The sequence below is a fragment of the Benincasa hispida genome, chromosome 12, assembly GCF_027475165.1.
Source record: "Benincasa hispida cultivar pf3 chromosome 12, pf3_genome.v1.1, whole genome shotgun sequence".
Classification (NCBI taxonomy): Eukaryota; Viridiplantae; Streptophyta; class Magnoliopsida; order Cucurbitales; family Cucurbitaceae; genus Benincasa; species Benincasa hispida.
The window spans coordinates 59,376,040-59,401,718 of record NC_143489.1 but is presented as its reverse complement, the minus strand read 5'-3'; the positions used below and the strand labels follow the sequence as shown (position 1 = coordinate 59,401,718).

The 25,679-nt window shown below is 34.9% G+C and overlaps 1 long non-coding RNA gene across 1 annotated transcript; it reads right to left on the bottom strand.

Annotated features, from left to right (window-relative positions):
- Window positions 1-1,584: 1,584 nt before the first annotated feature.
- On the bottom strand, window positions 1,585-2,333 carry LOC120068042 (uncharacterized). Its single transcript, XR_016525352.1, has 2 exons — window positions 2,029-2,333; window positions 1,585-1,920 (listed from the first exon to the last, which is right to left on the bottom strand). It is a non-coding gene; the product is annotated as an uncharacterized LOC120068042 (long non-coding RNA).
- Window positions 2,334-25,679: the final 23,346 nt, after the last annotated feature.

Sequence of the window (25,679 nt, the reverse complement as noted above, 5' to 3'; positions counted from 1 at the left end):
AATGAACATTATTTATTTATTTATTTATGTACAGTCTCCACTTTTAGCATCTTGCCATACGTTATAATTTGTATACCACTGTTTACACGTTTTTCTTTTTTTGGTTAAATTTTACTTCTCTTTTATGCGGCACCAAAATAATCTTCCTTCAAACCTTACTCTCCTCAATAAACACCATTTCAAGTTCATAAAAAAAAAAAGGTCTTCATTAAAGGATAATTAAATTAATCTTCTCTAATTGGCTCGACTTTGTAAATTTAAATTGTCGCGTATGTGAAAAAAATCTAATAGATTTTAACTTAAGTTGACGTCTATGTCAACTTTCTTTCGTGTGTGATTTTTTCCTTTATTTATTCTATTCGTCGTTAACATGTTTGAAAACTATTTCGTAATTAATTACATTTAAGGAAAAATAGAACGAGTGAAAAGATATTTGAATTTTATGGAGTTATCCTTTTTAAAATCATAAATTTGTAAATAGTGATTTCAATGTTCTATATTCTGTTGTGGTTTTCGAGAATTATAACAGGAAAAACTATCATAGAATCTTGAATAAAATCGCCCATCTTTATCAAAGGCATTTTGGATTGAAATTTTCTAACTTAGAAATACCTTTTTTTACGCACAAATTCATGTTGAGGATTTACGAACCCAAAGTCTTTGAATAAATAAAGAAGTGTGTAGTAAAGGGAGAAAAAGCCAAATTTTTACTCAAGGAGAGCAGGAAAGAGATTGAATTTTATGAAAGACTCGACACAAACCATATTAACTTGCACATAGTTCGACTAATTAAGGTTTTAATATATGATTTTTAAATGATGTTGACGTGGCTTACAACAAATTAGAATGACAAACGAATTAGAGTAATATTCAAACTGCAGCAGCATAGAAATGTTTTCCTAGTTTAGTATACGTGGTTGACAAAGGGGTCATACATTTGAATTCATCGCTCCCTCTTATTGAACTAAAAAAAAAAAGGCCCAAATGTCCCATTTTCCCCTTTCATGTACTTTCTTTTATACATAACATGTCACTCATTCATTACTCTAATTTGCTTTGCTTTCCTTCTTCCACTCCTTTTGTCCAACTAACTCTTGCTACCCTAATTATAGGAATGTGCTAACCTATTATTATTCTTCCCCTTCACATCTAATTGCCCACTCTCAAAACATCCCTTTGTCACAATCTTTTTTAATTAAGCAAAAAACTTACCTCCCCTTTAATAACCATGAAAAATATTCTTACTTATTTATGAAACCTAATATAAATACACCCACGTACATTGACCACATTAAAAAAAAATAAGAATAATGAGCTCTTCTTCATCGATGAGTCTAATTATTGTGAAAATTTTAAATTAGAAAATGGTATGAGAAAATATGTAATGGTATAAAATGAAAGGGATTTTTTTTTTTTCTTAAATGATGGCCTAATAAAAAAAAAAAAAGAAAAGAAAAAGAAAACTATTGTATTTCCAAAGTCCTAAACTTTCTTTCCCAACGCAGCAAAACAAACAACAATGGGGGATTTCGAGTTCCGATGACACTATATTATATAGACAATTTTAAAAAAGGGCAAAAAAAGGGAGGAAAAAATCTCCATTGAAGTGACTACGAGTGGCAAAAACAATCGAGCAGAATATATTTGACAAAGATGAAGAAGGGGGAAAAAAAAAACAGAGTGTTTAATGTCACAGAGCGTTGCTAAAATTTCATGGCATATAGAGGGAGTTGCCGCATTTGCATCGCCAAGCTTCAGGGTAATATTCCAACGGCAAACTCAGTCCCGGTTGAATTGGCACGTGCACCGCCGTACACGGCTTGCAACTGCCGCACTTCGATCTACAAGTCGGCGGTGACGACCCTGGCCCGCTGAGTCTCCGCCGTGTCACAACTCGCTCCTCTGTTCCTGCTGGAAACTCTGTTTTTTAACAAATGGGTTAATAATTAGAAGAATTGAGAAATGGGTTTGAGCCGAAAGAATTGGGATTTAAAAAAAAAAGAAAAAGAAAAGGAAAATGGAACTTACCGATGGGGATAGGGCGGGCGGCAATGGCGGTAGTGAGGAAGAGGAGAACCGCGGCGAGAAGAAAAAGGGTTAGACGGCTGCGGTGGCGACGGTGGCGGTTGTGGTGGTGGTAGAGGAGGACTACGGCCATCGCCGGCCAGAAATGGAGGAGGAAGTGAAGTGGAGTAAGGTCATAAAATCGAAACAGAAAACGAGAAAAAACAGAGAGCTGTCATATCTCAATCCATATATAATATTTTTTTTCTTTTTCTTTTTGTGGTTTTTGAGTCAAAGGGCCTCAAGAAATAAACACAGAAAGATTTTTAGAGAGTGGGGATTTTGTTTTGGAATTTTGGATTTGTTAATGTGAGGGGAGGCACATAGAACTGCCCTACACAATCGTTCCAATACTTTTATTACTCTATTTCTACTAAAAATAACTTTTCTCTGTTGGCGTAGGCGAAATTGATTTAAGTACATATCCTTGATGAAAATGCGAGTTCTTATTAGTTATATATAGTTAAATTAAAAATTATTAAATTACAAGTTTAATTTAGTTTTTAAAATTTCAGAAATAGTCTACAGTACGTTTTTTTTTTAAAAAAAAAAATAATAATAATTCTTCTATTAGATTTTAAGTTTGAATTTTATGCCTAATAGATTTTGGAATCATTTGATTTTAGATTTTAAGTCTATTACTTAGAGATGTATATGACTTGGGTTGAGAAGATTTTTTTGACCAACCCAAAATTTTGGATTGGTTGAGTTGGCTATCCAAATTACCTGAAACCCAACTCAATCCTGGATTGGTTGGGTTGTTAAGTTACTTATTTATTTATATAACTAAAATTTCATAATAATAAAATGTTAAATATCAAAATCTAAGATATTTATTACAAGCATCATGAAAATATATGAGTTTATATATGTATATATAGAAATTCGGATTGGGTTGGGTTAACTCAAATTTTAAAAGTGTAACTCAGATTCAACCAATCCAGAAAAAAAAACATAAAAAATTCAACCCAACCCAATTCTTACAATTTGGATTGGGTAGTTCGGGTTGTTCCGAGTATGGCCTATGGAGTCATCTGAACACCCCTACTAACTCACTTCAACTTTTAAGTTTATGTATTTTATTATCTACTTCCTATCGATATTTTTAAAAAAAATGTCAAAATGAGCATAACTATGCTAGTATTGTGCTTGTACTATCAACCTCGAAGTAAAATATTCGATTATCTCAACTTATATATCGTAAAAAATGTATATTTTTTCAAAAAAAACCAAACCAAGTTGTGAAAACTAAAACAAACAAAACAAATTGAAAAGCATGTTTTTAAATTTGGTTAAGATTTCAACTCTTTTACTTAAGAAAAATGAAACTCGTGACAGGAAATTGATAGAAAACAAACACAATTAAGAAAACAAAACCGAATGATTACCAAATAAAATCTTAAATCACCTATTGATCCAAAAATTTAAGCTGGTGGGTGAAATAAATTTAATTTTATATCACTAACATTCCTCCTCACTTATGAGCTATGAATATTAATTGGGAAGGAAATAACATCATAGAGGTTTGAACACATAACATAACATCTTGAACCAATCTGTTATGATATCATCTTAAATCATCAATTGATCTAAAAAACTTAAGCTAATAGGTGAAAGTAAATTTAATTTAATTTATGTCCAGTAGATTCATAAGTTTTTTTTTTTTTTTTTTTTTTTTTTTTTTAAAAAAAGCACAAAATTAAATTTGTAATTTAAAAAGTTTAGCATATAAATGGATACAAAACTCCCTATTTAAAAACTATACATATATATATTTGCATAGAAAACACAATTTCAAAATGTAAGTAGGAATAGGATTGGGATTGGAATGGGGCAATTGTCCGATCCCGGGAAATGATTGTGAGGGAATCAGGGAGGGTGGAAAATGTAAATAAAGCGAAAAGAAGGGGTATGGGGGTAAAAGAAAGATTGAAACTGAAGAGGACTATTTTGACAGTATGAGGATAGAACAAGGGCAGTGGCAAAAAGAGAAAAATTGAAAAATTGGGAGGGTAGTTTGGGGATAATGAAGAAGAGTATTTTGCAAAAGACTGTGTAGGAATAGGGGAGAGGAGAAGGCGGGAGACAAACATCTGAATCCAAATGACCCCACTCTCCTCAACCCCCCACACCATTATTCAATCATTCATCCTTTCTCTAAATGCTGCGACAACAGATAAATTTAAAACTCTTTTTTTAACTTCTATATTAAATTTTATGTCAATCTAATTATAGCTCAATAAAACTTCAAACTCAAATTTATATATCTCATCTTTGTTATACTCAAAATATCACACGATTAAATTTAAGCACATTTTAAAAAATAAAAAACTAAGGAAAATTATTTACCTAAAATAACAAAATTTTAATATTCTTTGATAAAGGTTTCTATCAAGAAGTCTATCACTTTGCTATTTCTGTAAATATTTTGATATTTTTTTTATTTGTGAAAATTTTTCTTAAATTTAATATTGTCATATTCAAATAATTTAACTTCAATTACAATTTTAGTTCTTAAATTTTAGAGGACATTTGTTTCACGGTAATATAAGATTTTCAATGATTTAGGACATTTGTATTGCCACGAGGGAGATCTAACCAATATTGGATGTCCTTTTGAATCACGGATTTCTAAGATTTTAAAGTGGATGATATCCTCTAATGATATTTTTATCTTTCATTTATCTTTTATTTATTTATTTTTTGTTAATTCACTTTATTTCACATTTTGTATTTTTTTTATTAAAAATAAATTAATATATACATATACTACCTAAAATACCTTCAATTATACTAGTGGTCACATTTGGAAAAAAAAAAAAGAGTTAAAATTGAATTAATATATATAAATTAATTAATTGTACAAAATAACACATAAAGCTAGTATAAACTAAAATTGATATACAAATATGACTCTAAATTAATCAAGACTAAAATGCACGTGCTATGAATTTAAATTATATTAGACTAATAAGTAAAACTTTTAGTAAGAAAATTATTGTTATAACACATAAACATAAGTCATTCCCATATATGATATCAATAAATGCATAGTTGTCTAAATATTCCATGCATTTTAGAAATCTATATTTGAGATATTTGAAGATTCAAGCTTTTTAAATTTTCGCTCTTAAAAGTTATTTAGTAAGTACCTAAAAAGTATATGAATTTTAAATTTTATATTTAATACACATTTGAATTAAAAAATACATCTAGTGGATCTCAAATTGAAAGTCGATAGATTAAACCTAGTAATTTAGCCAATAATTTACATGGAGGATACTACGGTCCTATTTAAAATTGGGTGATCCCACGTGACACATGGGTTTGAGAAACTTTTTGAAAAAAATAATTATAATAGTGTATGTATGTGTGTGTGTGAGTGTATATATATATATAATAAAAAGTAAAAATTATTAGATTTAAAGTGTTGAGAATTGTGATTGAATTTTGATTATTTGAGAGATCTTTGTGAAAATGAGGGACTATAAAGCCAACCAATAATAATTATTCCCAATGTGCAAACTTCCAAAGTAAGTTCAAGAGGTAAAGATGTAGTATTTACTATTTAGAGAGTTTTCATTTTTCTTTTTTTAAAGAATAATACATTGAAACAAGGAAAGGTCCAAACACCAAGCCTTTTCACAAGTAGAGGAAAACCAACCAGGAACCACAAAAGAATTCTAACCAACATCTTTAGAGAAAGGAGAAAAAAGATTAACAAAACAAACCCTATGACTACCACCACAAACTGTGCCATGAGCATAGCGGTGGGCAGCCTCATTAGCCGAGCATGGACACCAGACGAAAGAGGTAACTATGGCGGTCCTAGCTAAATCATCAATATCCTTAACAAAACAAGGGGTCGGGGCAGGGTGGGGGAGGGTTCCTTATCCCCATCCTTGTTAAGGGATTTTACCTTCATCTCCATTGGGGAAATGGGACCCGCGGGGACCCATTCCCTGTTTTTCCTATTGTTTTTTTGTGGGGACTATTTTCCCCCTAAATTTCTATTTGGTTTGGCTTGGACACTTTAGTTGGGCTTAGATTGAACTAAATTAAAAACTAAGTTAAATGTAAAAAGTTGAATACCTAATATATATATATATATATATATATATATATATATACACCTAATCGGGGAGGGGTCGGGGGTGGGGACGAGGTGGGGATACCCTCTCCATCCCCACCCCGTCCCCAATTTGACCCCATCACCGGTCAAATCGATGATTCCCTGCCCCATTCGGGACAGGGCCCCGCGGAGACCCGATCTTGCAGGAAATGTTGCCAACCCAAACAACAGAGTTTGAAAAGATCAAGCCCTTTACGGGTAACAACACTAATGAGATCGACACAATTAGATTCCAAAATCAAGGGAGTGGAGGGACTATTGGAGTTGATGCCCTAAATCTCGTAAGGTCTTGTAGTTTGTAAACACCTATATGAACAAATGCTTGTGATGTAATAATATGAGATATTTTCTTCGCTGTTATCTATGGAATATGAGATATTTTAGTTTCATTAACCACAAACCAATAAACTAAGATCCCTGGTTATAGTTGTAACTTAAGCATATATGTGGAAACATACAAGTGGATCATGCCTTAAGTGATAACCTAAATGGTCTATAGTATATAGATAAAGGAGGGAAACCTTATCCTGGTGACACTACGGATACGACCCGCTTTGTAGATGTTATAAGTGTTGTAAAGTGCTACAGATAGTCTGATCCTGATCATTCATGTAGAGACATGCAAACGGAGATGCCCTATACAAAAGAGTTCGTATAAGACCGAACCACGAAATGTCTAGTCTTGTTATATAACGTCGTTCATGATAGAGACTTTCAGTTCACTAGGATGACCATAAGTAACATGACCTTAATCTTGAGTGAATTGGGAACTCTTGTCTATGAGGGCGGTTCTTTGATTTACATGGGTGCGAGTGGCCAGATTGCCGAATCAAACCTATCACTTTGGGGATTCGTCTGATTAGAGAGCTGGGAACTCAGCTATACAAGATGGAATTCACTCATTCCCTAAAGTAGGGGTAAGTAGATAGATTACTCCCTTAAGGGTTGATTCTGAGGCTTGTGGTGCCATACACTTTCTCATGGCCCGAGAAGTGTTCACTTATAGTAGGACTATGATGTATTGTTCATTAAAAGATTCAGTGGTACTTAAAGAGTTAGATGTAACTACAGGGGGCAAAACGGTAAATTGGCCCAACTATAATTACAAGCAATCTGTGAAGGGTTATCGTACTGTTGATTGGTTATATCCAATGGACACAGAAATATATCTGTAGTGAGAAAAGTGCAGCTATCGGTCTTTAGTGGAGTGCCCGACAGTTAACGGATGGTAGATTTCGTGATTAAAGAATTTAGTCAGTTATTCACATACCGTTGGAGCTTCAAGCTACAGGTCCATAAGATCCCCTTGGTAGCTTAATGGATTCAAGTTGAGAATAAGTTTTTGGGTTAGTTTCAAGTGTTCAAATTAACAAGAGGGAATTTGATTATATATGATATAATTAAATTAGTTCAATTATATGTGATATAATTGATTTGATGTATGAGATACATTAATTAGAGGAATTTGATATAAATATGATTTATATTAAATAAAGGAGAAAAGAACTATGGTTTAAATATTACATATGATGTGATATTAAAACTATAGGTTATAAATATAATATGATAAGTTGGTTATTATATTTATTATAATAAAAAAACAATTATATGATAATTGTGGGTTGTTATTTGGTTTCTCCTTTAACCGTGCATGAAGTGGGAGGCTATGTTCAGTTTTTTATAACCGAAGAATAAAATGAAACATGTTTTCATTTTACAAAGTGATCGCTTCATTTAGTAAATTACTAATCGTTTTGCTCATGAGAGACTACACGATAGCCTTCAAGCGAGAGACTAAACGATCGTGTAGAGAGAGATTTACTAAAGATCGTGTAAAGCGAAATTTACTAAAGATCGTGTAAAGCGAGATTTACTAAACGATCGTGTGCTAGCGAGATTTACTAAATGATCATGTATAACGAGAGACTAAACGATCGTGTACAACGAGAGACTAAATGATCGTGTAGAGCGAGATTTGCTAAGTGATTGGCTAAGCGATTGGCTAGGCGATTCTCACGAGAGCGAGATTTTCTAAACAATCAAGTACTCTCTGTCCATGCGATAGACAAATCCTTTCTCCCAATTACTTGATCGTTTTTACCAAATTCACACAGAGCCCACACCTCCTGAATTCTCACTCCGAGAATACCAAGGTTGTTGAGTGGTAGTGTTGAAGTGTTCTTGTTCGAGGAGCAGAATGTTCGTGATCTGAACGACAATGAGAGATTGGCTAAACGGTTGTGACGACAGCAAAAGGTTGCTATTCAATTGCTCACGAGAACGAGATTGTTGTCCAGTTGTTCACGAGAGTGAAAGATTTACAGAAGAAGTGTTCTTCAAAGGTATGTCTCTCATTCCTTTTTGTATTCGATTGCTTAAGCATGTTGTAATGTTGTATAAGTTGCATAACTGTTTTGTATGTTTGTGAATTCGTTTAATTCTTTCACATTGGGCTTGGAAAGATCTTGCTTTCTCTCACGGGTTCTCTTGAGTAAAAGATCCTTCTATTGGTATCAGAGCCAGGTTCTGATATTCCAAATCCATTGTTGTATAGAATTGCATTTTCATTCTTGGTGGGTGTTTAAGCATGTCTACATCATGTTTAAGTGATAAATGTATCTGTGGATGTGGGTTAATGGATTTTTTGAGATGATTGCCTCTGGTTAATGAATTCCTTTACATTTCAAAGTTAATTGTAAGGGCCCCTGTGTTTTTGGATATATTAACTTGCTATCGAGTCTGTAATTCAAAGAGTATGAGTCTTTTCAAGTCGCTCTTGATGAAGCTTCAAGGCATGGAGATGCGCATTACTTCGAGGAAGAAGAACACCAAGAGTTGGTCAGGTCGTGTAAACGATGGGGTAAATGATCGTTGAGTATGGGATACTCATTGAAAGGTAGATGCGCGCGCACTAAACGATTGTGTAGGCCAACATGCTTTATCACATAGTCACTGGCTACACGATCGCTCGGTAAGTGTTACTTAGTGCTTTCTCTTTGATCGTCTAGACGATCATGCTTCATAGCATAGTAGTCGTCTTCACGATCGTTTAGGCTTGTGTTTAAACTTGGTGCACTGCACGATCAAGTGGCCTTCATGCTTCATTGCATAGTCAAAGGTACTCGATCATTGCTACACGATCGTGGTTACTTGACCAATTTTGCTAGACGATCACAAAGAAGGCTTTGCCCGGGCGGTTCAAGACCCGGTTCTCTTGTTGAACCAATTTGCTCGATGGTTTAATGTAATAGATAGACTTATTTTCGATTTTTTAGGCTAATCATCCCGGTCCATTAATTTTAGTGAATGTACATGAGATGTATGTTTTTATTATATGTCATATAGTTTTAAATCCCACCATAGGTTATTCATTTATCATGCATCATCTCTATATTGTAAGAGTTATGATATAGTAGTTTGCATGATTAAATTACTTCAAGAGTATGCTCATGCATTATATAATATAAGAGTTATATTTATGCATGCATTAAGCATATTCATGCATCATCTTTATATTATAAATGTTAGAGTATAAGGGTGTATGGAAGCATGTATGCTTAGCTCATTACTTCTTTATATAAGAGTTATATATAGTAATGAATGGACGTTGCATGAAGCATGACACATAGGTTAAATTTATAAGAGTTATAAATACCTAGTTTAGCTTAGCAATGTGAATGATTTTGGTTGTTTTCTTTTATAAGTGGTATAATGGAAATTAGAACTAAAATCAATAAGAAAAACATGCATGCAAACTTAGGCTTGAATCATATTTTAAAAGAGTTTTAAAATTTGATGGAGATAGGCCTAAGATCACGGTTCTAATGAGGTTATAAACCTAAGGTTTAAACTTCTAATAAATTTAATAGGATTAAATTGACTAATAAAAGATTAAATATGTACCAAATCTATCTATAAAGGACCTTTTGTCTAAGGCAGGTTCTGTATGGGCTAAGGTACTTAAACTGACGGAAACAGAACACCCCTACCTGGGAACCTACATGGAAAGATGAATTAGATAGATTTGATGCGTGCATGCAAATTCGATGATAGTCCATTAAAGTGTTTAATAGAACTTGATTCGAACTTGTTTAATTATCAAAAGAAAGAGTTTTTTTTTTAGAAAATTAAACACACACTTAGATAAAATCAGTAGCTAGATTGTATAAGTTAATGAACCCCTAGGTAGAACATTCAATGGGAGGTACTTGGGATATATGATACTTCACTTAAACCTCTTCAAGTTTCTCCCTAATTTTCACAGTGTGAGATCTATCCTCAGCCTCAAGGCACCCTAGGAGTGTCCCCGTAAAGGATGGTGTTTGGGTATGTCAATACCAAGGTGAATGGAGAGAAAGTTCATAGTAAGTGAGAGCGGGACGTGTGACAACATATCCCACAGTCTCTCTCATTAGGTTGGATAACGTTTTGTGCATCGCCTCGAGGTACCCTGGGAATGTCCCCCTAAAGGATGGCAGTTTTGCACGACTCTTTATCTGATCTTTTGTATAGGATAAGGTCAACTTTAGTCTTTTGTCCTAATCTACTTTTTCCCTACGATGGGCGCATTAGAGTGGGACTCTAGAGTCTAAAATGAGGGGTTACACTTACGTGGAATTGTTAAAGGTTAACAGTTCTGGACCAAAAAATGGTGACTGTTAGAGTCAGTTACAAGAGTTGCTTCTGTCTAATTGTTGAAAATGTTTTATCCCAGTGAAGGGGCACTTGATCACCCTAACGGTGACTTTTGTCCTGCCTCGCTGGGACACCATTGCAAAATAAATGTTTTTTCACTTAGGGTACATAGAAACTATTTTGCTAAAACTATAACTGGTGTTAAAAGTGATAATGCATAGACTCACTAAGTTTGTTCATGTTTTTCAGTAACTTTAAAATGGCTACAGCCACATTAGCTCTATTAAGTGCCAATAAATTGACTGGCGAAAACTACGCTAGTTGAAAAAATACGATAAATACCATATTGATCATCGATGACTTAAGGTTCATCCTTACGGAGGAATATCCTCCTATTCCAACTCAAACTGCTGCTCGAAATGTTCGAGAGGCATATGAGAAATGGACACGGGTGAACGAGAAAGCCCGAGCTTATATCTTGGCCAATCTGAACGATGTATTGGCCAAGAAGCATGAGTCTATGGTCTCTGCGCGTGAGATCATGGAATCCTTGCGGGGGATGTTCAGACAATCGTCTGAACAACTCAAACATGAAGCTCTGAAATGCATCTTCAACTCTAAAATGGAGAAGGGTATATCTGTTCAAGAACATGTTCTGAACATGATGGTCCACTTTAATGTGGCGGAGATGAATGGGTCACGCATCGATGAGGGCAATCAGGTTAGAATAATTCTGTGCTCGTTTCCAGAAAGCTTCCTGCATTTTGTCAGCAATGCTGTGCTGAACAAAGTTGACTATACCCTTGCAACTCTCCTCAACGAGTTGTAGACATTCCAATCCTTACTGAAAAGTAAGAAGAAGAAGGTTGGTGAGACAAATGTTGTTTCATTATCTAAGAAGTTCCATCGGGGTTCGACCTCAAAAAATAAGTCTGCACCCTCTACTTCTAACACTTCTAAGTGGAAGAAGAAGAAGGGTGGTAAGGGGAAGACACCTGCTAACCCACAACATGCCGCACAGTAGGGTAGACGACTAGTGCTGATTGAAAAAAGAAAATGTTTCCATTGCAACCAGGACGGGCATTGGAAGCGAAACTGTCCTCGCTGGTTGAAGGAGAAGAAAAAGGCTAAGGCCAAGGCAAAACAAGGTAAATATGATTTACTAGTTTTGGAAACTTGTTTAGTGGAGAATGATAATTCTGCCTGGATTATTGACTCCGGCGCTATTAATCATGTTGTTATTCTTTTCAGGGATTAGATCTTGGCGGCAACTTGAGGCTGGTGAGATGATGATGCGAGTAGGCACCGGGCACGTTGTCTCAGTTGTGGCAGTGGGAGGACTTCAGTTGACTTTACATAATAAATTTATCATTTTGAATGATGTGTATATTGTTCTTGAGTTAAAGCGAAACTTAATTTCTGTAAAGTGTCTGATTGAATGTAAATATACTCTCAACTTTTCGGTGAATAAAATGTTTATTCTAAAATATGGTGTTGAGATTTGTTCAGCAAAATTGGAAAATAATTTGTATGTGCTAAGACTGTTAACAAAAAATTCCCTCTATAACATAGAGATATTTAAAACTGTCGTAACTCAAAATAAACGACTTAATATTTCTCCTAAAGAAAATACTCAACTTAGGAACCTTCGATTAGGGCACATAAATCTCAATAGGATTGAGAGGTTGGTGAAGAATGGACTTCTAAGTGAGTTAGAGGAAAATTCTTTACCTGTATGCAAGTCATGCCTTAAAGGTAAGATGATTAAAAGACCTTTTACTGGAAATGGTTATTGAGCCAAAGAACCTCTAGAGTTAGTGCATTCAGACCTCAATGATCCAATGAATGTTTAAGCCAAGGGAGGCTACGAGTATTTCATCATTTTTACTGTTGATTACTCACAGTATGGGTATGTTTATTTGATGCAACGAAAGTCAGAATCCTTTGAAAAGTTCAAGAGTTTAAGGCTGAAGTTGAAAATGCATTGGATAAATGGATTAAAACGCTTAATCAGATCAGGGTGGAGAGTTTTTGGATTCTGAATTCTAGAACTATATGATAGAACATAGAATCATTTCCCAACTTTCAGTGTCTGGTACTCCTCAGTAGAATAGTGTATCGAAGAGGAGAAAAATAACCCAGTTGGACATGATTCGGTCGATGATGAGTTACGCTTCCTTACCGGGCTCGTTTTGGGTTTTATATTGGAGACTGCAGCTTATATCCTCAATTGTATTCCTTCTAAGTGTGTTACCAGAAAATCTTTGGAGTTGTGGAATGGGCGTAAAGCTAGTTTGCATCTCTTTCTCATTCAGGGTTGCCCAACACATGTACTTGAGGCTAATCCTAAGAAATTGGAACCATGTTCGAGGCTGTGCCTATTTGTAGGCTATTCCAAAGGTACGCGGGAAGGTTACTTTTATGATCTTAAGGAAAATAAAGTGTTTGTGTCGAAAAATGCTACCCTTCTGAAGGAGGATCATATGGGGGAGCATAGTCCACGTAGTAAAATCGTGTTGCGTGAACTTTCTAACCAAACTACTGAAGCTTCAACAAGAGTTGTTGAAGAGCTTGCTCCATCAACAAGAGTTGTTGATGGAAGTTCATCTGGTATGTCAAATCCACCTTAAGAGTTAAGGGAACCTCGACATAGTGGGAGGGTTGCGAACCCACCTGTTTGCTACATGGGTTTCACTGAAATTCTTGCTATGGTAGCCGATGGCGAAGTTGAGGATCCGTTGTATTTTCAGAAGGAAATGGAGGATGTTAACGAGATAAATGGGTCAAAGCCATGGATCTAAAGATGGAGTATATGTACTTCAACTCAGTATGGGATCTTGTAGATCAGCCTGATGGGGTTAAACCTATAGGTTGTAAATAGATCTATAAGAGGAAACAGGGTGCTGATGGAAAGGTGCAAACCTTCAAGACTAGACTTGTGGCAAAGGGTTATACCCAGGTAGAGGGAGTTGACTATGAGGAGTCTTTCTCACTTGTTGTCATGTTGAAGTCTATCCACATCCTTCTATCCATTGCCTCATATTATGACTATGAGATATGGAAAATAGATGTCAAGACTACCTTTCTGAATGGTAATCTTAAGAAGACCGTTTATATGGTGCAGCCCAAGGGATTCATAGCCCAAGTTCAAGAGAAAAAGGTTTGCAAACTGAATCAGTCCATATATGGGCTAAAACAGGTGTCTCGATATTGGAACATTAGGTTTTATATTGCAATCAAATCTTATGGCTTTGACCAAAACATTGATGAGCCTTGTGTCTACAAGAAAATCATCAACAGTTCAGTACTTTTCCTAGTGTTGTATGTAAACGATATCCTACTCATTGGGAATGATTAGGTTTACTAACTTTAGTTAAGAATTGGCTAGCGACCCAATTCCAAATGAAAGATTTGGGAGAGGCTCAGTTTGTTCTCGATATTCAGATCTTTCGGGATCGAAAGAACAAAGTGCTAGCGCTGTCTCAAACATTGTACATTGACAAGATATTGATCAAGTACTCGATGCAGAACTCCAAAAAGGGCCTACTACCTTTTCGGCATAGAGTTACATTGTGTAAGGAACAGTATCCTAAGACACCTCAAGAGGTTGAGGAAATGAGACAGGTCCCCTATGCATCTGCCGTTGGCAGTTTGATATATGCGATGTTATGTATTAAACCTGACATCTGCTAGTAGGTTTAGTCAATAGATATCAGTCTAATCCAAGACAGGGTCACTGGACTGCCATCAAGTACATCCTCAAGTATCTTTAGAAAACGAGGGACTACATGCTCGTGTATGGATCTAAGGATTTAATCCTTACTGGATACACGGACTCTGATTCTCAGACTGATAAGGATTCTTGGAAATCCACTTCAAGATCAGTGTTCACTTTTAACGGAGGGGCTATAGTATGGTGAAGCACTAAGTAGGGGTGCATCGCTGACTCCACGATGGAGGCCGAGTATAAAGCGGCTTGTAAAGCTGCTAAGGAAGTTGTTTGGCTCAGGAAGGTCCTAACTGATTTGGAGGTTGTTCTAGACATGTCTAGGCCCATCACCCTTTATTGTGATAATTGTGGTGATGTGGTAAACTCTAGAGAGCCTAGGAGTCACAAGCGCGACAAACATATAGAGCGGAAGTATGATATCATCCGCGAGATTGTGCATCGAGAGGATGTGATAGTTACGAAGATTGCTTCGAAGCACAACGTTGCTGACCCGTTTATGAAGGCTCTCACGGCTACAGTTTTTTAGGGTCACCTATAGAGCATGGGTCCACGGGGCCGTCTGCGACTAGACTAGGCAAGTGGGAGATTTTGTATTGGGCCTTAGTTCCCTAGTTTATTGTTTTGTACTTGTTTTTATCTTGTACACCCACTCGCTTTAAGAGAAGTGGGAGATTTTTGGGATTGATGCCTTAAATCATGTAAGGTCTTGTAGTTTGTAAACACCTATATGAACAAACGCTTGTGATGCAATAATATGAGATATTTTCTTCACTGTTGTCTATGAAACATGAGATATTTCAGTTGCATTAACCAAAAACCAATAAACTAAGATCTCTGGTTATCGTTGTAACTTAAGCATGTATGTGGAGACATACAAGTGGATCATGCCTTAAGTGATAACCTAAATGGTCTGTAGTATATGGATAAAGAAGGTAAACTTTATCCTTATGACACTATTGATACGACCCGCTTTGTAGATGTTACAAGTGTTGTAAAATGCTAAAAATGGTCTGATCCTGATCATTCATGTGGAAACATGCGAGCGAGGATGCCCTATACAAAGGAGTTTGTGTAAGACCAGACCACGAAATGTTTAGTCTCGTTATATAACATCGTTCATGACAGAGACTTTCATTTCACTAGGATGACCATAGGTAACTTGACCTTAATCTTGAGTGAGTTGGGAACTTCTGCCTATGAGGGCGGTCTTTTGATTTGCATGGGTGTGAGTGGCCAGATTTCTGACTCAAACCTACCACTTTGGAGATTGGTCTGATTGGGAAGCTAGGAACTCAACTACACAAGATGGAATTCACTCCTTCCCTGAAGCAGAAGTAAGTAGATAGATTGCTTCCTTAAGGGTTGATTTCAGGGCTTGAACGATGTGGCACCACATACTTTCTCATGACCCGAGAAGTGTTCACTTATAGTAGGACTATGATGTATTGTTCATTAGAGGAATCAGTGATACTTAAGGAGTTAGATGTAACTACAGAGGCAAAACAGTAAATTGGCTCAGTTGTACTTACGAGCGATCTGTGAAGGGTTATCGTACTGTTGATTGGTTATATCCAATGGACACAGAAATATATCTGTAATGAGAAGAGTGCAGCTGTCGGTCTTTAGTGGAGTGTTTGAAAATTAACAGATGGTAGATTTCGTGATTAAAGAGTTTAGTCAGTTATTCACGTACCATTGGAGCTTCAAGCTACAGGTCCATAAAGTCCCCCTAGTAGCTCAATGGATTCAAGTTGAGAATAAGTTTTTGGGTTAGTTTCAAGTGTTCAAATTAACAAGAGGGAATTTGATTATATATGATATAATTAAATTAGTTCAATTATATGTGATATAATTCATTTTATGTATGAGATACATTAATTGGAGGAATTTGATATAAATATGATTTATATTAAATAAAGGAGAAAAGAACTATGTTTTAAATGTTACATATGATGTGATATTAAAACTACATGTTATAAATATAATATGATAAGTTGGTTATTATATTTATTTATAATAATAAAACAATTATATGATAATTGTGATTGTTATTTGGTTTCTCCTTTAACCATGCATGAAGTGGGAGGTTATGTTCAGTTTTTTTATAACTGAAAAATAAAATGAAAAGTGTTTTCATTTTACAAAGTGATCGTTTCATTTAGTAAATTACTAATCGGTTTGCTCCCGAGAGACTACACAACAGCCTTCAAGCAAGAGACTAAATGATCGTGTAGAGCGAGATTTACTAAACGATCGTGTAAAACGAGATTTACTAAATGATCGTGTGCTAGCGAGATTTACTAAACGATCATGTATAGTGAGAGATTAAACGATCATGTAGAGCGAGATTTGCTAAGCGATTAGCTAGGCGATTCTCAAGAGAGCGAGATTTTCAAAAAAATCAAGCACTCGCTGTCTATGTGATAGACAAATTCTTTCTCCCACTTACTTGATCATGTAGTTCGATTTCACACAGAGCCCACACCTCCTGGATTCTCAATCCAAGAATACCCAGGTTGCCAAGTGGTAATGTCGAAGGGTTCTTGTCCGAGGAGTAGACTATTCGTGATCTGAACGATGACGAGAGATTGGCTAGACGATTGTGATGACAACGAGAGGTTACTATTCAATTGCTCACGAGAGCGAGATTTCTATCCAATTGTTTAGGAGAGCGAGAGATTTACAGAAGAAGTGTTCTTCAAAGGTATGTCTCTCATTCCTTTTTGTATTTGATTGCTTAAGCTTGTTGTAATGTTGTATAAGTTGCATAACTATTCTGTATATTTATGAATGCGTTAAATAAGAGATTCTTCAGGGACCATCATCAAAACCTAGAAAGAAAGTCAGATAAACCCTAGATAACAGAAAGGGCTTTTAGGATATTAATGGCCCAATTCACCTTCACCTCCTCACACCCATCAAGAACAAGAGACCTAACGGAGTCACAAACAGCCCAGTTCATTTCACCCGCTACATCATCATTGACCCACGATGTGTCAATGTTGATTTTCGAGAGGCCAAAATTAAGAGAAGACCATGAACCATGACTTGGCTGACTCACTTCTCTAAGCAAGGTGACACCCTGACAACACACATAAAAAACTCCTAAGCATGCAAAGAGATCCTCCACCGCACATTTCCATTAGGGGTGGAGCCACTGGAATTCACTAGATTCTGATAATTCCACACATCCCATATAAGGATGGCCACAACCTCCCAATCCTAAACCAGATAGCTCCCTCACGACCTCATCTCAGCAGTTCGCCGAGCTCCAGGATTCCCTAAAAAAACCAAAAAGCTTATAGAAGGATGGGAAGAAAGAAAGCACACCTTTTGAGAACATGCACCCCTATAACACATGATTTGAAGTCCCAACAAACTTCCTACAAAACAAACAAAGAGGATTAGTAGAGATCCCTCTGTTAGTGATATTGCCAAAAGTTGGATGAATATCATTAACTGCTTTTCACACAGAGAGCTTCACTCTAGGCAGTACCTTAAACCCCCAAACTGACTTCTAAAAAGGCTTATGCCTAAAAAATTTTGACCTAGAGGCATGGACCATAACTTCACCACAAATAGGTAGATTGTAGGCACTCTTGACTAAAAAACAACCTTCAAGGTCCAAACCCCAAACAATCTCATCAGCTCCACTTCGACTTGTTGTGGGCATGTTAAGGATGGAATTAGCATCATCCGAGAGGAAATAGTCACTGATTAAAGCATAATTCCAATTCTTGTCAGGATCTAGGAGATCACACACGTTTTAACTCCATGTTTCTATTCAAACATAACGGAACTTTAGAGGATATGCCCTCGAGCCAGAGATCCTTGTGAACATAGATTCTAGCACCATTCCCACGTAATCCTCTGTTGGGTTGTATGTTTTAAAACTTGCAGCTTGTAAAGTTAAACATATTCTATTATCAATAAAGATGTTATTTGATATTTATTCAATAAAGTTGTTGTTGAATATGTAAATTGCACTTGTAAAGACTAAATCCAATAAACTAAGATCCATGGTCATTATATGAATACTTGAACTTTATATAGAGAAATAAAGATGGATCAAGTTCGAGTAAATAACCAAAACAGTCTATAGTATATGAATAAGGTTGGGTACCTTATTCTGGTAACATTATCGGATGCGGCCCCCTCTGTAATTGTTACAATTTGTTGTAAGGTGCTACAAACAAAGTGATCTTGATTCGTTCATGTATTGAGACATGAGGAGTGGGGGCGTCCTATGTAATGAGTTTGCATAAGATCAGACCAAGAAATAAGTCATTCTTACTTTATAATGTTGTTTATTGTTTAAGACTGACCATTTCACATAAATGACTTAGGTAACTCGATCTTAATCCTAAGCCAACTATGAACTCCTGTTTATTCGGGATTATCCTTAGATTTTCATAGATGAGTGTTGGCTTAACAGCGCCAGCTCAATAAGTCTCCCATTTCAGGGGTAAGACTGGGTAAATAGTTGGGAGACATAGAGTGTAAGATGGAATTCATGCCTACCCAATTTAGGGATAGGAGAAAGGTTGTTCTCTTAAGTATTGATTCCAAGTCTTGAACAAGGGCCTCACCCTCTCATTGGCCTAAAAGGGATTCAGTTTAGTGATTGGATCACAAACTAGTTATTCATTAGAGGATCAATGGAATTTAAAGAGCAAGATGTAATTTCGAGGGTAAAACAACATTTAACCCAACCATTATTACGAACAACCTGTGAAGGGTCGACTTACTAATTATGGTTAAATCAAGTGGATACAAATATATCTACAGTGAGGAGAGTGCAACTATCGAGCTATAGTGGTGTGACTCGGTAGTTAAGAAATATTGATTAATTTGGTCTAAAGAGTTTTAGTCAATTAATCTCAAATCGTTGGAGCTCATGATTTGTAAGTCCATAAGGTCCCTCTACTAGCTCGTAAAACATGAACACCTTGGATTAGTAAATTGAGTGATTTTCAAATTGAAATTAAAATTCTCAATTTGAAATGTTCAAATTGAAATTAAAATTCTCAATTTGAAATGTTCAAATTGAATTTAGGGTTTTCAATTTGAAGTCTTCAAATTGCAATTATGGTTTGAATAATTGTACTCGATATAATTAAACATTTAATTTATCGAAATTAAATGAAATTGGAGAGTTTATAATATATAAACATTGATTTAAAAATTAATTACTTGAATAGGATTCTTGTTCAAAATTAGATGCTTGATTAATTTAATATTTGATATTAAATTATTATTTAATTAATTAATTAAAATCAAATTAATTTTTATTTTCATTTTCAGAAATTGAATTGTTTTTTTTAAAAAAAAATTAGTTCATTTTGAATTAATTAAATTTAGAAATGGAAAATGGAATTTGAGGTTGATAGTGGATTTTTCCACTTCTTGGAAAAATGGATGTGTTTTGACCATACACTTACACCTAGCCCACTTCCTTAATCTAATTAAGGTGGGCATTAGTTGATCCTTCAGTGCTTGCATGAAAAATTGAGATAAAAATACTTCAATTTCAGATTGAAGTGGATGATAAAGCTGATTATCTCCTAAACTGCTGTAATATTAGTTTTCTGCAAAAACCCTCTCTAAACCCTTCACAATTCACTTCAATCTTAAGTTCCACCACTTAAATTCAAGGTTGAGAATAGTAGAGAAGATCTCTTGGTGGTTCACTAAGGATTTGAAGCTGAGATTTCGTGAAAACCAACTTAGATTTGGAGGATTCTTTAAATGTATGCTATTTTTGACATGTTTTGTAATAATTTAGTTATTATTGCTTGCTTAAGATTCTAAAGTTGAACCATATCAGTGTTGTTTAATATTTATGCATGTGATATATGTTATTTAAATTAAAACATGTATGTGCATATTGTATGTCATGTAGAATTAAAATCCCACCATAGGAAGCATGTTACATGCATTGGATATATGTTATAAAAGAGTTATAATATATAGTATGCATGTTCAGGATTTCTAATGTTTAATGTAAGTGTTATATTAAATTATGAATGCTTTTGTTGATTGTTATGGATGCAAAGCATGTCTTTTATTTTATAAGTTGTTATAAAATTGGATCACACATTAAAATTCATAACAAAGATAAGTTGCATACTCACGTAGGTTAAACATTTTTTTTAATAGTTAAAATAGGTCGTTATCTTATAAAACACGGTTTATAAACTCAACTGGTGTATAATCCTATCTAAGGCAGGAGGTTTTTAAGTTGATGGTTTACAGAACACCTCCTACCTGGGGATTATGGTCGAATAATTGAGTGTTATTAATAGGTTTTATAAGTGTGCGTGGGCGGTGTAAGGTAATAAAACAGTTTATCACAAAGACATCGTAGGTTAAATCTATTTATAAACGTTATACTTGGGTAAACTATTGCCCAAACAAATAGTAGAACACTTTGGTGGGAGTTTGATGACATATATGATATATTGTTAGAACACTTCAGTGGGAGTTTAATAATATATATGATATGTTGTTAGAACACTTCAGTGGGAGATTAATAACATATACGATATGTTGTTTTTAGCTCTCGCATCCCTAAGAGTTCACATTGAGATTCATGCTTCGCTTCGTGTCATCCTAGGAGTGACCTCCATTCGAAAAGTGTTCGCATGAGTCGAGATCAAGGTAAATAGGAAAAGTTGTTCACAGTAAAATCAAGTATACGAAAGATTGATTTTAGCTTTCACGTCCCTAAAAATTCACACCATGAGATCCGTGCAACGCTTCGTGTCGATTATACCTCGACTGCTCCATTCAGAAACTGTTTGCAAAGGTCAAGATCAAGGTGAATAAGGGGAAGTTGTTCATAGTAAATCAAATATACGATATATTAATTTCAACTCTCACATCCCAAGAAAGTTCACACCGTGAGACCCGTTCAACGCTTCATGTTGATTATACCTCGATTGCTTCATTCGGAAAGTGTTTGCATGAGTCAAGATCAAGGTGAATGGGGGAATTAGTTCATAGTAAGTGGGTGAAGGATACGTGTTAACGTGTTCTACGGTCTCTTCTGTTAGTTTGGACTGTGAGATTCCTATGTTGTACCTGTTGTCCTTTTAGGCGACACTAGCTAGTCGTTAACCACAATGATCCCCTTAGAGGGTTGTAACATAGGATTCAGAACAACTCAAATTCCAGAAATGGATAGGATTTCTTAGGTCCATTCTCAACCTTGACTCTCTAATTTGATAGCATCGTTAGGGCCAACCTCTAAAGTCTGAAAATGAAGCGTTACACTTACAGAATTACTAAGTGTTAGTAATTTCTAATCGAAAACAGTAACTAAATGAGAATAGGAGTAGGAGTTATTTTAGAGATAGTATTTAGTCAAGAATGTCTTACTTTAGCGAAAGAGTATTTGACTACCCCTCGATAACACTTATTCTGACTCACTATAGTATCGTTGCAAATAAATAATGGTTTTTCGTACATTATTACTTTTGCTAAAAATTGTATTGGGTTTAGTTGCAATTTACTAATAAGAATTTGTTTAAAATTTCAGCACGTCGAATTCTTTAGATATACTCGCTTCCGCTTTAATTAACGGTAATAATATATCAACATGCAAATCAAAAGTACTAGTAAATGATTATTCAAAATTTGTTTTAACAAAGGAATGTTCTCTATCTCCCAACTCATCTATAAAAGTTTTGAAGATTATAGATGAGAATGCATTAGTAGAACGACAAAGTAAATATGATTTACTTGTCATCGAAACATGCTTAGTGGAAAATGATAAAAAGACCTGGATAATAGGTTCAAGTCCACTAATCATATCTGTACTTTCTCTCAGGAAACTAGTTCCTGGAGACAGTTTGTTGGGTTTTATGTCCTAAAACTCGTGGTTTGTAAACAATAAACTCATTCTGTAAATCAATAAAGTTGTTATTGAAGTTTGATTCAATAAAGTTATATTGAATATATGAATTTCTTATTTCGTTTTAGAAATAAATCCAACAAACTAAAAGATCAATGGCTATTACATGAGTACTTGAACTTTATGTGGAGACATAAAAGTGGATCATGTTTGAGTAAATAGTCAAAATGATCTATAGTATATGAATAAGATTGGGTGCCTTATTCTGGTAACACTATAGGATGTGACCCACTCTATAGTTGTTACAAGGAGTTGTAGAGTGCTACAGACGAAGTGATCCTGATTCGTACATGTAATAACATGAGAAGTGGAGGCGTCCTATACAATGAGTTTGCGCAAGATCGAACCATGAAATAAGTCATTCTTACTTTATAACGTTGTTTATTATTTAAGACAGACTATTTCACAACGATGACCTAGGTAACTTAACCTGAATCTTGAGCTAACTATGAACTCCTGTTTATTCGGGATTATCCTTAGATTTGCATGGGTGAGGGTTGGCTCAATAGCACCGACTCAATAAGCCTCCCATTTTAGGGGTAAGATCGGGTAGATAGCTGAGGACATAGGGTGTAAGATGGAATTTACTTCTACTCGCTTTCAGGGATAGTAGAGAGATCATTCCCTTAAATTGCTGACTCTGGGTCTTGAAAAAAGAACCCCACCTTCTCATTGGCTCGAGAGGGTCTCAGTTTGATGATCAGACCACAAACCAATTGTTCATTAGAGGATCAGTGGGACTTAAGGAACAAGAGTTAATCTCAGGGTTAAAAAAACCATTTGACCCAGTTGTTATTATGAACAACCTGTGAAGGGTTAACTTACTAATCATGGTTATATCGAGTGGACACAATATATCTATAGTGAGGGGAGTGCAATTCTGGGATTTAGTGGAGTGACCTAGTAGTTAACGAATGAGGTTAATTCGATGTAAAAAGTTTAGCCGATTAATTTCGGATCGTTGGAGCCTATGATTTGTAGGTCCACTAGGTCTCCCTACAAGCTCACAAAGAGTTAGCCTTAGAGTAGCGTGATAAGTTGATTTGAAACGTTCAAATTAGAACTAAGGGAATTAGTAATTATATGTGATATAATTACACGTTTAATATTGGAATTAAATGGAACTGAAGAATTGATTAATATTTAAATATGATTTAAATACTAAATTCATGATTCATGGTAATGAAATTGGTGACAAATTAATTTAATATTTGATATTAAATTAATAAAATTAATAAAATTGTTTAATTAATTTATTAATTTTATTATAAATATAATTATTGAGTTAATTTTGTAAAATTAATAAAATTTCATTTTTAAATTAAAGAACTAAAAATTTGAAATGAATTTTTTATTTTGGAAATCAAAATTTAAAGGAAAAAAAAAAACAAGAGAGTGGAAAATCCCAAATTTTGGGATTTTCTCATTTTCTTGACCAAAGCATTTCAATTTGCAGCTCAAATTCAAAGCAGCTGCTGTGATTAATGCATGGTTGTTAGTTGCATGAAAGTCATGCAATATAAAGTTGGAATTTTGAGTAGAATGGGCATGCAATTGTTACTAAATTCTGAAAAATTAAAGGTTGAAGAAAATTGTTCTTCATAGTGAAACCAGAAAACCTTTCTCCTCCATTTCCCCAATTCAAGCTTATTTTGAGTCTCACAACTCAATCTAAGGCACCAAGAGGATAGTAGGGAAGACCTTGTGGTGGTTTACATCTAAAGGAAGGGAGAATTGCAGTTGGAATTTGTGATTCAAGTGTATCCTCAAAGGTTAGTGATGAAACCCTCTTTTTAATTCATGAGCATATTGATTTTAAAGCTGGAATTCTGAATTAGAATGCTTAATGATCATTTTTTCTTCCGTTGCATGTTTTCTAATCTATCAATTGGTATCAGAGCATCATTTAAGCATTCAATTTGATTTAATTTTGGTTTGGTGGGTGTTTTTTCATAAGTTGTATGAAAATGGTGAAGTGATATAATTTTTCTGAGTTTTGGCATTAAATTCTCTTCAATTATGTTGTAATTCTTGTAATTGGCTCTTGATTGATGGGCCTTAATGTGTGATTAAGTGTCTATAATTAGATTGGAATCATTAGAGTTGAAATTAAGATGTAATTGAAGAAAAAAGTGAAGAAGGTCAAGCTGCTGCAACCTAGAAATGAGTTTCTGCCTAACAGTGTTGCAACGCTATTCTTCGTAGCGGCCCAGAATCCTAAAGATCGCCCGCAGCATTGCAATGCTAGGATGAGAGCGTTGCAATGCTGCTCACCCTAGCCCAGCATGCACGCATGAAACCCAACCGAAGGTCCAGCTAAACTGGTCCGATCAGTTTGGGTCAAGAAGGTCCGGGCTGACTTGATTCAGCCTGGTTCAGCCACTTTTGAAGGTTTGGAGGTCTAATTCGAGTGGTTCGGGTTTGGTTCGAGGTGATTCGAGCAGTCCAGAAGTGTTTTGGAGCCAAATTTTGCTAAATTTTGTAATAGTTAGGCCTTTGTTTGCTTGAAAATGCCAAAATTAAAACCATGTCAGTCTGTGTTTAATTATTTATGCATGTGATGTATGTTAATTAAATAAATCTTGTATGTACATAAAGTATGCCATGTAGATTTAAAATCCCACTATAGGAAGTATGTTACATACATTAAAAATATGTTATAAAGTGTTATAATATATAGTATGCATGTTTAGGGTTTCTATTATTTAATATAAGTGTTATATTAAATATTGAATGCCTTTGATGTATGTTATGGATGCTTAGCATGTCTAAAATTTTGTAAGTTGTTATAAAATTGGGTTAGACATTTAAAATCCATAATAAAGATAAGTTGCATGCTCACGTAGATTAACCACTTATTTTAATAGTTAAAATAGGTTGTTATCTTGTAAAACTAGGGTTACAAACTCAACGATATATAATCCTGTCTAAGTTTGGGCGTATTTAAGTTGACGGTTTACGTAACACCTCCTACTTAAGGATTATGGCCGAATAATTAAGCATTGTTAACCAATTTTATGAGCAATAAGTGAGCGGTATAAGGTTTTAAAATTGGTTTATCACCTAAACATCGTAGGTTAAATCCAAATATAAACGTTATACTTGGATAAACACCTAGACTTAGATTGTTTAATTAGCCATAACAAGCCTGAGAAAAAGTATTCCCACATAAACATTAGAACATTTTAGTGAGAGTTTAATAA